Below are 14,262 nucleotides of genomic sequence, written 5' to 3' on the forward strand. Positions count from 1 at the left end.
CTGGAGAACAAAATTATTTCCTCAACTATGCCAAAGTTTGGAGAGGTTCAAAGGAAGGAACACGGGGACATCTTTGTAATACTCGGATTTCTCTATCTTACAATGTTATCGTGATCCATGGTTTAAAAAAGAAGGTTTAGCAATTAAAAAAAAGGAAAGATGAAAAGAAAGTATTTCGGATTTGTTAACCTAACCCCACAAACTTTAGAGGTTCAAAGGAACACAATCAAAGGGAGCGTCCTATCCTTCACATGCTATTAGGCTCCTCCCCTTTCCCTATCTTTCAATGTTATGGTGATCCACGGTAACAAGAAGAAGGTTTAGCAATTTTTAAAAAAACGGAGGATAAAAAGAAAGTATTTCGGATTTTTTTAAACTATGCCAAACTTTCGAGGTTCAAAGGAACAGAGGAAAGTTTCCTATCCCTCCTGTACTATTAGGCTCCTCCCATTTCCCTATCTTTCAATGTTATCGTGCTCCACAGCCAAAAACACGTTGTTAAAAATGAAAAAAACACAGACGGCCACACAGCAGCGATTAAAAAGAAAGTGCATCTCACTTTAAATTCTGGAGCTTCTAAGGAAATGAATATGAATTCCATATCCTTCCCATACTCTTAGGCTCCTCCCCTCTTCTTATCTTTCAATGTTATCGTCCCTCTCGGGGGGAAAAAACTACCTTTAGAAATCAAAAAACGGACGGTACACGGAGAAAGTAGTCGTTTGCCTGGACTGACTGAGTAAGTGAGGCATAAAAAATCCATGTACGTACGTACGTCATAGAGACACAAATCTAATTTGCCATGCTAAAAATAATCCGAAACTTTGCTCGTACAAATTAATCCGCTTTTTGGGCGTATAAATAAACCCAGAAAAAAACGACGAGATCATTTCCATTTTACGAGAAAGTTTGAGCACCACTTTCTCCGATAGAGTTGTTGTGTGAGCAACAAGATGGGGAAAGGAAATGGAGGGCATTTATGGCATAAATATATCCTCATTTATTATGAGATTGGCTCTAATTAATTTCAATTAAGGGCAAATAAGGCAAATTTGACATGGCAGAAATATCTAAATTTTCCAGATGTGAAAATAAATACGGGGATTTTTAAGAAGCCTTAAATTATATGTCGGGGCATTGGCCTTGTGTGGGAATAAATTTAAGTGGCGTGAAAATAGGACAAATAATGCAAGGCTTTGGACACTGGCTAAATTAGGGCATTCTGGGCATTAATTTAAAAACAGGGCAAGTATCTCCGATATGTAAATAATAAATGCCTGGAATTTTAATTTTAGCCTTATTTTGTTGCTATAAATATAAACGGCTGGCAAATTCCAGCATGATAAAAATTCAGGGAATTTTAACATTTTTTTAAAAAATCTCTAACTAAAAATCTCTGACTAATTTTAGTGTCATAGTACAAATTTCTGGGGAATTTTCCCCTTCCAAAAAAAAGACCAGGACATGCCTCCACGTGCAACTCTGGGTTCCTTCCTGGCCATCTCAATCATCATTAATGGTGACATAAGCAGACAGCCCGCCGCCTTTGCAGCCTTTACCGGCGGTAAGTAATAATGGCACAATGGCAAAATGTGGATGGCTGTATGAAAAGGAACGTGTGTGAGAGGAGAAAGTGGTCCCTTTTTTGATTAACAAGAGCTCGGAAATTGATTTTTTATCGAATCAAACTTCCCCTCGTGAAAGAAAGAAGAAGAAGAGAAAGCAGAGCAGTAATTACCTGACAAAAAGGTGAGAGAAAGGAGAAAGGAGTAAAAATAAAATCGAATTATTCCCCCAGATTGTGAACGTGAGTGATGAAAGTGAAAATGTATTTATGAATAGAAATGAAGTGAATTCATGAACTGGAGAAGGCGGGGATGGATGATTATATTGAGAGATAGGGAAGGGCGGAGTTTAGTACAAGATAGGTGAGAATGATTGCGAAATATGGCATGGAAAAGCCGACAGGGTTTGAATTGTAGGGCTTTTACTACAGTTTTTGTGCAAGAAATTGTTGGAAATAGACACCAACAATGGAGCACTCCCAGCAGATGATCTCAGCTTTTGGACAAATCGAACATTTAATTAACTAACATAAAATTTGCAAAGGACACGACATCCCAATGGGAACGTTTGGCAGAGACATTTGCATCAAAAAAAGAGAAAACGCGTTCTAAATTTTGCACTTTACAAATTTACTGCACGTTTTTTCCTCTTGGGAAGAAAATATCTCTGCGAAACGTGCCCATTGGTCTTTTATAAATTTCACACTGATCAAATTGTGATCGATTGATACTAATTTCGCCCAAAATCGGACAGCATACACTGGGAAACCTCCATTCTCAGTTGTAGGTACACTTGCATTTTCCGCTTATTTCTTTCATTTCTTGGTCTAGTGCAAGAAATTATGGCACAATTTCCAGCAGTACTTTACACCACAAGTGTTTTTAGCTCGGTAAACACTGTTGCTGGTGGGAGAAAGCATGGGCCGATTTGAATGTCAGGGCAGGAAATTGAATCCACTTTGTCGCCGTGAAGGGGGAGAGAGAAGATAAGAGGAGGAGAAAGCACCATCCCAATCGACACGTTATCGTCGCACCCTTCTGTCTTTTACTCGTATCGTGCTTTCCCTCTGACCAGAAATGGGCCAAAAATGGGACAGAATCCACTATGCAGAACTTGACTTGGTTTCAATCTATTATCTCTGCCTCGAGTGACCAAATAATATTGAGTGAAACTCTACAAGTCAATTTTACGAGAGAAACAGACTTGGACCGAAAAAAGTTGCTATCCGCCAGACTGTGGCACATCCAAAATGCAGACGACACTCGGTGAAAAAAACGAGTCTGGCATGGCATGATGGACTTGGACCATGTTTTATCATTTTTGTTATGCTTTCACTCAAATAAATTCAAATCAAATTTTCATAGAACTCATGCATACAAAATCCTGGAAAACTAATAATTTGTCAATTCAAAGAATCACTATACTCATCCTCCAAATTAGTTCAAAATTAATATACGATCGAGAGTCAAGATTTTCGATCTCTTCCCAATACCAAACAATGTAAAATCGTAATGTACCGCTGTGTTAAATTCTGGAGGACTCAAAAATTTTGACAAAAATTTAGAAATTTTCATGGAAATTTATTTTAGTTTTAGATTTATTCATAACACTGAACAACGTCTGTTGTGTGTGATAAATGGTGGACAGTCAGGATTCAAAAGTGGAAATTTTCGAAGAAATCCTTTTTAGTTTTCGATTTTTTCTCAATACCACACAATATAAAATCGTAATCCTTCTATGTATTAAATTGTGGAGAATCACGGCTCAAAACTTTTGAATTTGAGAGGATGGTCACATGCATACACTAAATATTTTCTGATGCCACATGTTTCCCAGAAAATTTATAAGTTTCCAGAGAAAGCCAATTTCTTCCGAGTTGCTCTTTATTACAACATGTGGAGGACATTTTGGTTGGGGAGCTACACGTCGCCCCACGAGGAGCAATCCATCCCCGAGACGTCTCCCTTGTCGCCCCGCTCAGTCACTCTCTTTAAGCAAAAGATGCTCAAAATTGAGTGAAAGTCAAGTAAGATTGATCCCTTTGCTGGTAAAGTTTCACTTTTCACCGCACCCGCCGCCATGTGACAAGGACACGTTTTGCCACTGTCTACTAGGAGTATTTTTTTTGGGGGGGGCGAGGTGTTTGGGTGGGAAGAGAGCAGTGTTTCTGCTGTTAAAAAACACCTGCACGAAATTAGTGCATAAAAATGTTTTTAAACGTTTAATAACACCCATCAAAAATCCGGAAAAGTGCAAGAAAATGCACGAAAATCATTTACGTGTAAATAATATTAGAATAATGCAATTTTTCGAAATATTCGATTAATTGAGAAGCCTTCGTGCTATTCTACGATATTTTCTTCATCTTTTTAGTATTTTAGTGTAAAACTATTTTTCATTTTTCAATACATAGGTAAGCCTTGACTCAAGTTAGAAAGTGTGGTAAAATTTCAAATCATTTAGATAACTGAATCTTATCCCCATTTTATAGGGTAAAAAAATATAATATTTGTTGAAAATATGAAATTCCCACCACAAATTGCATTTCATGTATTATTATGCATTTTTATGCATTTTCGTGCATTTTTATGCGTTTTTATGCATTTTGTGCATTTTTATGCCCTATGCATGCATAAAAATAATTTCGTGGGCACAAAAAGAAACACTGGAAGAGAGAGAAAGAGAAAGCGTGGATATTTATGTATGACAGGCGGGTTCTTACTTACCTCCGTTTGCACGTTGGGCGAGGGGAGGTTGATGTAAGGAGCTGAACCACTGCGTGTACTCCCATCTCGGCTGCGAACGAGGCCTAGGAAGGAAAGAGGAAGGAAAGAGAAAGTCAGAAATGGTGGAGAATTTCGAAAATATTTTGCAAAATTTATGGTCAAAATTGGCAACAAAATTCAATTCTGTTGTGAAGGCGTGTATAAAGAGAAGGGTTGGATTAAGAGAGAAATTAACATTTGTTGGAAATATTTTAGTCACAAATGGGACGATTTCTTATAAAAATTGACAACGAAATTTATTCTGCGTAGGGAATTAACGTTACAAGGAGAAAGTTAGATAAGGGGAGAGTTTGATATTTCTGAAAATATATTTTGGTCATAAATGGGACGAGTTATTGGGAAATTTCCGACAGTACTTTTTACCACAAAGTTTTAAGTGCTTGCCTTTTATGTATGAAATTAAAGGTTCGAAGAGAAAACACAATCTCATTAAAAATTTGAAAACTGAAATAGTTTTGGTGTATTTTCTCCACGTATATTTCACTAATATTTGAGGAAATCATGGGTACATTTTGGTTAAAGAGGTAATCATTTGAAAAATGATAATTTTATTGGTACACTTTTCAAATTTATTGGAGAAATATTTATCTACGAAAATTTCCCATTTCTCAAAAAAAGAAAGAGTTTTGTTGTTTAAATTTTTAAAATTTTGTGAGATATGAGATGAATAAGGAGGAGAAAGTGGGATATTTCTCTTGTCTGCTTTCTCTCCCTCGAGTTAGTTTTGGAAGAATGGACATAATTTTTTAAAAACTTTGACGAAACCATGGGTACATTTTTGGTTAAAAATTGCATTATTTTGGAAAATTATAATTTCTTATTATCATATTTTTTCAATATTAAGGATAAATACTAAAGTAGATAAGTTTCCATCGCAGAAGGAAAGGTTTGTTACAAAATTCTTTCAATTTTGAAGAAATTTTGTGCGATATGAGAGAAGGAAGCGGAGGAAGTGGGATATTTCTGGTGCTTGCTTTCTCCAGAAGAAGAAGGAGAAGCAGGAGAGTAGTTTCCCCCAGAGAGAGAGGAGCGACTTAATTCTCTCTTTGTCCTCCATCCATTTATCCACCCATCACAAAACGGCTTTGCTTTCTCGCCTTAATAATCTCCTTCCTCCTCAAGAGTGTCTACCCCGCTACGTAAAACACCGTGTTTTTCCCCGCCCAAAACATGACACGGAAAATACTTTGTTACAAAATTCGAAAGAAAAATAACACAAAAGTGTGGAAATTTATTGCAAAATTTCATAGTGTTTTACCTCCGAATTGTTTTGTATGTATGAAAATTGTATGTAGTAAATTAGTCTTAATAATAACGTTGGGAAGAAAGATTGGCACAATTCTGGGACAGTTTTCGGGACTATTCTGCAGCATGGTTGATGAATAATTATGCATAGCTCGTATCGCTTTAAATACAGTTTTTATGCACAAAAATTGGCTGATTTTATGAGAATTGAAATTTGTGACAAAATATTTTCGTTTAACGACAAAATCCAAAAATTAGAAATGCAGGTTAGCTTATTCCAAAAAAATCGCGACTTTAGCACAAAAATGTACTAAATGTGGGTTTTATGGATAAAAATCCGGAAAATCTGTGCAGAAAATTTGCCAAAGGTAGGCATTTGAATTTGGAGTGATTCATGAATGACTAATTATTTTACGAAATAAAATGATTGAACTATGCCAAAAAAATGTAACTTTAGCACAAAAATGTACCCATTTTAGATCAAAAAGGGGAATAACACCCTATTTTTTGACTTAATGGGGAAGCCCACACCCCCCAAAAATGTGTGCAAGTTAAGAGGTTGTACTTTAGGAGAGAGACACCCGTTCGTCTCACGTGAGTGCCTGAGATGGGTGGCGTGTCGTGGAAGTGGTGGCGTGTAATCCGGGCCATATTTCTTGCCGGTGAGGTAATTACTGAAGAAGGAGAAAGTGGGAGAAAGTGTGCGGAGAAAGTGGAGGATGTCTCACCTCCGCTGACGATTTGGAGTCTGGACTCGTCATGAATGGCGGTGGAGGCTTGTTCGCAGCAGAAATGGCAGGGAGGATCTGCGTCCGGATAGTCCAGCTCGGACACATGGGTCACGGCAACATCTCCGCAACGAGCCGTCCGAATCTCACTCTCCCAGACTGCAAAGAGAAAAAATGAAATTCAGAAATTTTTAATTTTTAAAATTTTTAATGGCAAAATGTGCATCAAGAAGTACAAATTGTGCTCATGGGATTTTTTAGTAAATTTAATTAGTAATTTAATTAGTAAATTTATTGAAAGGCATTGATTGATTAGAATGAGTTTGTTCTCATGCTAAAAATGGTGGGGATTTAATTTGCATCTCCAAAATGGTGATGGTTTGTTGTCAAGCATTTTTTGGACTTTTATTTGCCAAGTAGAAATGGTAAATATTTTAGATTAAAAGGCGAATATTTTGTATAACGGTTAATATTTAGCGTTCATGGTCAAAATGTTGATACTATGTTGATTTTAAAATTTTTGAATGAATTATATCTTTAAGGCAAAAATTACAAATATTTCATTTAGAACGGTTATTATTTTATTTATTCGTAGAAAAATGTCGGTTTTCTTAAAATTGATGGGAATTTAATTTCACAAAAATATTGGGTGTGTTTTCACACTTTTTAGAATTTTGGTTTCATGAGAAAATAGCGAATATTACATTTTCATTCCAAAATACCAGTTATTTAGAAACTTTCACTTCCCACATTCGAGTAAACTTTATTATTTTCATGTCCCTGGTACCATACAACGCTCCCATTTTAGGAAATATTAACGCGACAAATGATTTCCTAGGAAAAAAGTGTTTTCTCCACGAGTGCGAAGAGGTCACGAAAACGTAAACGAATTTTGGAAATTGAATTCCGTGCTCATTTTTCACTCTACTTTTTGCCCACTTGACTCTGCTGAAAGTCAATCATGGCTCAATTTCAGGTCTCTCTTGAACCTCTCGTGTCGTGTCGTGCGAGGGAGCAGGGGCCGCGGAAGGGGTGGGGACATCGGGGGACATTAATATGGAAGGGTAGGGGAGGGATGGGTTTAAATAAGATGGGGAGATGATGCGGATATCGAATTATAGTGGGGACAAGGGGACAATTTCGACAACCTTCCGCGGCCACTGTTTGTCAGTGTGACGGATATGATACCTGCGTGGCGGCGCAGTTCAAATAATTCTGTTCGTACGAAATAAATCTAATTTTTTCGGAATTGAGTTCAAATTAGGTTTACCCGTGTAGCAGGACATGGATCTGGCAAATGTGATAAATTCACAGTTTTTCACTTAATGGGAAAACACGTGTTCAAAATTTATGATTTGAGACTTGTTAAAAATTCGTGGAGTTAAAGATCTCTGTAATTGAAACAATTTGAAGTTACAGAGATAAGTCGAAATTCCGATTTTACGTAGAACGTAGTAAGTCGAGAAGGTAAAACGGGTAGAATTTTTGTCTCGGAGTAAATGTAAATATGTGGAAAGCTAGAAAACCCAGGTGTTTGGATTCAAAAAAAAAAAAATAGGAAGGCCTCGATTTTTTGGAGGAACCTGGAGGCCTCAATTTTCCAAGAATGCCGAGAGGCCTTGAATATTGTTAGAAACCAGGTGGTCTCGATTTGTACCGGAAATCGGGACGTCTCTATTTTTTGAGAAACCAAGAGGCCTCAATTTTTCAAGAAACCAAGCGACCTCAATTTTTCCCATAAATTCGAAGGCTTCAATTTTTCCAGGAATATAAAGGCCTCGATTTTTTTCAGAAACCTTCCTTTTTGCCAGAAACCCACTGAACTTGAGGCCTCCGATCTATGTTTTTTTAATAAATGTCAGCCCCGTCCTCCCCTCGCATTTGGCATGCCGTCACCTTTCCCTCAATCAATCAATTATCCCGCGATTAGGCCCCGATTCGTATCACGCACAATTAATTAATCACGATGCGAGAAACCAAACCCCCGCCGAGACCGCTGCTTAGCTCGCTCGTAACGCATCAAATCCATCATCACAAATAATTCCAAGAATCCACACGAAGAAGAAATGGATGGGCTAACCACACCCCGCACAAAATAGGGACCACTTTCACTTCATAAATTAACCGCTTTCTCCACAATTTCACATAATTTTGAAGGGTAAAATCCACTAATTTGTGACATGAATAATTCGCAGGATTTTCGATACGGTTACAAAATACGATACTTTCAATGTAACTTTCACCTTTGAGTTAGCCTTAATTTTCTCCAAAATTTGATACTAACTTAAGAAATTAAAATACATTAATTCGCAACTTCACTTACCATCATAATTTTCAGAATCGCTACAATACCGCAGTTTTATTGTAACTTTCACCACTAAATTTACCACTTTCTCCACTACCTTAAAATTTTGAAGAGTAAATTCCATTAATTTGAGACAATTAATTTTTTTTTAATTTTCTATATAATTAAAAAAACGACGCTTTCACTGTAGCTTTCACCAACACTATGTCTACGATTACGAAATTTTAAAGAGCAAAATCCACTAATCCGCGACCTTTTTACCATAAAAATTATTCTCTGAATCTCTACAATACCACCATTTCACTGTAACTTTCACTACTAAATTAGCCACCCTCTCCACTACGTGATACCAACCAACCAATAAATTTTTATTAGTAAAATCCACTAATTCACGGCATTAATAATTCTCAGAATATTCGCCGTTACCAAAAAAATACCACACTTTCACTGTAACATTGACCACAAAACTAACCACTTTCTCCACAATGTGCTACCAAAATTCCACATTGGTCAGAAAATCCACTAATTCGCAATCTTATTAAGCAAGCACGCATCGTGGGAGCGAGGACAGCGGAAAGCCGATCAATTTCTCCATGTCACTTGTCACACCAACATTTTTCTTGTTTTCTGTCCCACCAGAAGAAGAGAAATAAGTTGACCGAGGAGTAAATAAATGGGGGGAAAGTTGGCATAAATAAGGCCCAAATCTGGTCCTGGTCGAATTTCGAATCAATACCACGTACGTACGTAAGTATGTAGGAGGGCAGGGAGAGAATCTATCGCTCTGCCAGAAAACAAGATGAATAGCGTTCCGTGTGAAGAAAAGGGAAGCAGAGATACTTCGCGGAGCCCGGGTCATCTGGGTCTTTTTTGGGAATCACGTCTTGAAGGAATGTATATTTTGAGTATTTTAAATCCCACGTAATTTTATAACTTATTGAGTAATTATAAAAGGATGAGTGAGCCTACCTACTTCGCATAACCCGTGCCATGAATGTCTTTCTTATTTTTTATGACTCATTGGTCTATTGAATTTTTCGATCATTTTAAATTCTAATTTTGCTTTTCCACTGTTTACGAAGATGAAATTTATTTGCAAATTTATCTTGTATGTATGTAAATTGTGACAACAGACGATTGATTTATTAATGTATTTTTAGTGGGAATTTTATCACCAGTTTTGCAAAATTGTCACCAAAAACGCAAATCCATCTAGTTGTGTAAGTCTTAAATTTGGCAAATAATTTATAAATTCCATTGGTAAATGTTAACCAGTAAAGCTTAAAATTTGATTTGGACACCAATTTTACAAAATTCCAGCACCCCACGATACACAGACACACATACGCTGAGTTACATAAGGACTTTCTCCTCAGCCTTTCTCTTCTCTTTCCAACTCACTCTCTCATTCAGCTCGTAGATTTGTAGGTCTCTGGCCGTCTGGAAAAGGGTAGTAATTCAATTGTCAAACTAACAAAACCACTTATCGACTCGGGGGAAACGTGATAAATAAATTGATAAAGCTGCCCCAACCAAACCACCACCAAATATTTCCCAATTCCTTTCTCCCCCCCCTACACGCCACACGGGAATATTTACAAACAGAATAAATTCCCGAAAAAGATTTGAAACTCCCCAAATAATTAAAATACATCTGTCTCCTTCACTTTATTAAGTTCCATCTCACTTTTTGCACCTTTTTTTGCAAAAAATAGGGGAGAGACAATTTGTGCAAAAAAGTTTTGTGTGGTCCGTGGAGACGCATATCTCTCGAGTTGCAGTGTGTGCTCATTCTCTCCACAATTGTCACACTGACAGGATCCTTTTGTCGTTAAATTAAAAATGCCGAGGTGCACTGTAAATAATGAGGGGACTGAATTTTGAGAGAGAGAGAGAAAATTTTGAGAAATTTTGAATGCTGAATGGTAAAGCTTTTTTTAGGAAAGGGAATTGTTCCAAAAAATAGTTGAGTAAGAAATTAAAATGAATTTTTGGACCTCAAAATTTTGTAGAAAATTAAAATTTGGTACAATGCAGAATATGTATGCTCCTTGTAACGTTTTTAAGGAGAAAGAGCCATAATTACAGGTGAAATTATCTTTAATTAATTTTTTTATAGATTTCTTACGGATTATCAGCAATTCTGAATTATTTAAAAATCTCTGGAATTTTCGAGATCAAATTATATACTACTCTGGAGAAATACTTGGTGGCTGAAAATAAATAGTATTAAAAACTTTTACTAATATGAATGAGAGGTAAATTGATAGAAATAATTGCAATATTATGTACTTTTTGCGCATGAATACAATTGCTTGCTCGGTATTATAAAAAATATTTATATTGATGCGCAATAAACACTGGAATTTTACGGGTTTAGTTAACCAGTCAATCTGCACGAGATGAGTTTTGCAGTAGTTTTGCAATGTAATGTAAGGCTTCAGTTGCACTGCTCCGTTTTGACAAATATTGATTTCCAAGCTTCTACATAATGCAACATGACTGTGAGAGATGTGCAATCTGCATCTTAATCCTCGACACAGAATCCTATATATTACGAATGTGCAAATATATTGTGCAAAATTATGACCGATTTAATTAATATGTATACTATTAAAGATGTAGTGAAGTTACGCATACCCTGGTATTGATCTGGTAATACTGTTTTATCTGATTGGTAATAGATATTTACTAGAAATTTACTGGATGAAGGGAATCGTATTTTCCGAAAGCTTGTAACCAAAAAAATTACATCCAAATGTGGCTAAATTTGTAATAAATAGTTTTTAAGGGATAAGTTTTCATTACCACAACATTACTGCACGGTAATCCGCGTTATTACCATGAAGTTAAATATGTACTTCTGGCAGTAGTGATTCAATACCATTTTGCTAAAAGAGTGTCTCGTTTTGCCGGAGTATTTTGTTTGGTACGAATTTCGCCCTTGGATTTTTTAGTATGTCGCTTTCACCAGATTAAACCCGTCCCAATTTCGAACCAACAAATCCACATTCACCGAGAAAAAAGTCCTCATCTTCTTCTCCAAGAAGACAAAAGGCAGAGAAAAGAAAGAAAGCTCAAGAAGAAGAAGCAAATTTTAGAGAAATTCCGCCTTTTGCTTTCTCCTCCTCAAGAAAAGAAAGAAAAGAAGAGAAAGAAATGCTAATGTTGTTTGCTGACTGTTGTTGGTATGTCTCTGCTCTCCTCCTTTTTTTATCCTTCTCTATTCATGACTGGTTATTCACTTTGCTTTTTTTGTGGAGAGAATGAAAGAGGGAGGGAGGACATGCCAATATTATTGCTATCTCGGCTTTTTTCTGTCTTCATTCGCTTTCTTTCTTGTAAATTGCGTATGTACGAATGGAGGAAGAGAAATCAAAATCAAGAGAGTATAAAGAAGCAAATAGGTTGATATTTAGGGGTTTTTTGTATTTACATGTATAAGACTGGAGATACAGGGTTCGTTTCTTTAAAGAGTGCATGGGAATCTCTGGGAAATGTGAAAATTTTAAGGAAATTTTATTTCTAAATCTAGTGGATATATTAGATTGGAAATAATAAATGAAATAGAGGAAAAATTTGATAAGATTTTAAACTGATGGGAAATTAAGATGTAAAAATTGTCTAGTATTTTTAGAATTTTTCAGAATTGTGTAATAAAATAGGTAAAAAAATGAAAAGCACGTGTTACAAGAACCCTGGCTCAATCGTATGAATATTTACAGCACATACTGAATAATTTTTTCAGCATTATTCTAAAAATTGCTGGATCTCCAAATATTTCATCAGTCACAAAAAAAAATTCATGGCCACAAAACTAGGGTACAATTTTCAATTTTCTTTAGACTAAAATATCTAGTTCCATTTTCACTAGGGGATTTGATAAGTTTGTATTTTTACTGTTGTTCGTATTGATGACCAACTTTTTTAGGAGGTTTCTATTTTATTATATATTTTTTATACTTTTAAATCAAATTTATTCGCAATACATAAATAAATGTAAAACGATTAAATAATCGTTTTACACTTGAATTAATTAAAATGGTTTGTTTACTTTCTATTTTTTATGTATTTATTTTCACTGAAAGTACTGTTAGATTTCTATGAATCACTTCGTTCCGAATAAATTTAAATCCTCAGAAAAAAGTTGTTAGCTCCCAATGTGTGCAAACTTGCTAAAAAAATTATATATGGCGAATTTATTATGAATGAAAATATTGTAAAAATGTCTTCCACTTTCACCCAGTAAATTTAAATCGTCTTTTTTTCGAGGGTACTATTTTGAATGACATTTTTTTAATTTCCTCTAACTTTTACTCAATAAATAAGTTTAAAGCGTAACAAAATTTTGTGTAAACTTGCTAAAAAATTTACAACTCTGTTATTTGAATGGAACAATAGTAAAAATTCTTTCAACTTTCACCAAATATATAAAAACTCCTTTTTCTGATGTAAAAAAAACGCGTGCAAACTTTCTAAAAAATTTACTACGCTCAGTTATTTCGAGTGTATTATTTTGAGTGGAAAAAAAATTCTGAAAATTCCTCCAACTTCCTCCAACTTCCAAGAGGGAAGTTTGTGAAAATGCTAAACAAAATATGGGGGAAGAGAGAAAGTGAATGAATGAATTGTGAAATTCTCACCTTTTTAAAATCAATTTCTAGGGAAAGCAAGGTTTTATTCGGATTTCAACCTTTTGCTCCCAATAAATTTAAATTTTCGAAAAAACTGGTGTAAAAACTTCCTCCCAAAATTACTACTCGGTTATTTCGAGTGTATCATTTTGAATGAAAAAAAATTGTGTAACTTTAGCTCAATAAATTAAAATCTCCTTTTTTCGATCTCAAAAACGCGAATAAACTTTCTAAAAAATTTACTACGCTCAGTTATTTCGAGTGTATTATTTTGAATGGAAAAAAAATTCTAGAAATTCCTTCAACTTTCCCTGAACAAGAGGGAAGTTTGTGAAAATGCTAAACAAAATATGGGGGAAGAGAGAGAAGGAGAATGAATGAATGGTGAAATTCTCACCATTCTTGAGCTGTCAGTGGCACGAGCGATAAGCAGAATTCGAGATATGATGAAATAAATTCTGGAGCGTTTTAAAACCCATCATGAAAACTTTGCCTTTTGTCACCCCACCAGCCAGCCGCAGGCACTTGGTGATTGTGATGGATAGATAACTCTGCAGGCGGAGAGAGAGAGAAAGTCCGAGGGACGTTCGTACTTCAAGAACATTTCAATACGGAAAGTTTACCAGAAAAGCAAAATTTTACGCTGTTTTGAACAAAAAGAATGAGGAAACAGGACAAAGAGGGAGAGGAAATTGCGGAAAATTAGAACTTTTAGGGTATAAACTAAATACTGGGAAAAATTTGAGCGGAAATTGGATCATGGAAAAATTTTGAGGTTTTAAAGTTTAAACGTTATTAAACCAGAGAGATGGTATCTTTCAATTTTAATTGTTAAGCTCCTCCCCACGCGTATCTGATAATGTTATTAAATCTGAAATTCTGAACCACATGGTTCCCACGCTATTTGCAAATTTTAGTGGACACTGGACGGATATTAAGTAAATTTGTCGATAAAAATATGTAATAGAATTTCGTATATTCTTTCCATGTTATTAAGC

At 35.5% G+C, this 14,262-nt stretch overlaps 1 protein-coding gene across 1 annotated transcript in view; it reads right to left on the reverse strand.

Annotated features, from left to right (window-relative positions):
• Positions 1-14,262, reverse strand: part of LOC110860427 — a 75,671-nt gene that overhangs the window by 38,367 nt on the left and 23,042 nt on the right. The window contains exons 4-5 of the mRNA XM_035860384.1: positions 6,326-6,484; positions 4,293-4,375 (exon numbers count right to left, since the gene is read on the reverse strand). The gene's annotated coding sequence lies outside the window, so the exon portion shown is untranslated. The remainder of the gene's footprint in view (positions 1-4,292; positions 4,376-6,325; positions 6,485-14,262) is intronic.

Source organism: Folsomia candida, unplaced genomic scaffold (genome assembly GCF_002217175.1).
Source record: "Folsomia candida strain VU population unplaced genomic scaffold, ASM221717v1 Fcan01_Sc032, whole genome shotgun sequence".
NCBI classification, from domain to species: Eukaryota; Metazoa; Arthropoda; class Collembola; order Entomobryomorpha; family Isotomidae; genus Folsomia; species Folsomia candida.